Here is an 882-nt window from a genome sequence, read left to right as displayed (position 1 = left end):
ATATATATATATATATAAACACACACTCATACATGCGCATACCTATGTATGTAAATATCTCTATGCATGGGGATACATATGCATATGTGAGTGCATGTATGTGTGTGTGCGTGCGTGCGTGCGTGAAATTGACAGATATAATTTACGATAAATATTTCATTTCATTATTTAAATCCTTACAACAAGTAGGCCACCTGTGACTGTCACTCATGCATACATATATACATGAATACGTAGATAAACACACACACGCAAGCACAGATGTCAGCAGACAATTATAATCTTATGTTGTTACACAAACGTACACAGATAACAACTCACACACACACACGCACACACGCAGATATCAAGAGACATTCCACACGCAGTTTGAATGTTAAACATGCAGATACCAACATACACACACACACACAGAGTTTCACACAGTTACGTGCACACTCACAAACACACACACACAGAATCCACATACAATTATGCGCACACGCACAAACACTCAGTCTCATATAGGCAGGCGCACATGCACACACATATACACACACGCACACAAACACGCACAAAGACAGTCTTATACAGACACGCACGCGCGCAGTTCAATAAGTAACGCGCACACACACACAAATACACGCAGTCGCATACAGTTACACGTGCACAAACAAACACACACACGCACGCACACACACAGATGCCAGCATACAATGAAGGTCACATTTTTCCTTTATTTATTATTTATTTCAACAGTAAAATCTTTGTAGGGCTCTTTGAGGGAAGAGGAGGTTCCAGTGACTATAGCAGACTGTCACCTCAGTCTTACCAAACCAATCTTATTAATATAGAAAATACATCATATTAGAAGATTATATATATGTGTATATATATATATAT

Source organism: Octopus bimaculoides, chromosome 17 (assembly GCF_001194135.2).
Source record: "Octopus bimaculoides isolate UCB-OBI-ISO-001 chromosome 17, ASM119413v2, whole genome shotgun sequence".
Taxonomy (NCBI): Eukaryota; Metazoa; Mollusca; class Cephalopoda; order Octopoda; family Octopodidae; genus Octopus; species Octopus bimaculoides.
Note: the sequence above shows the minus strand (reverse complement) of the source record.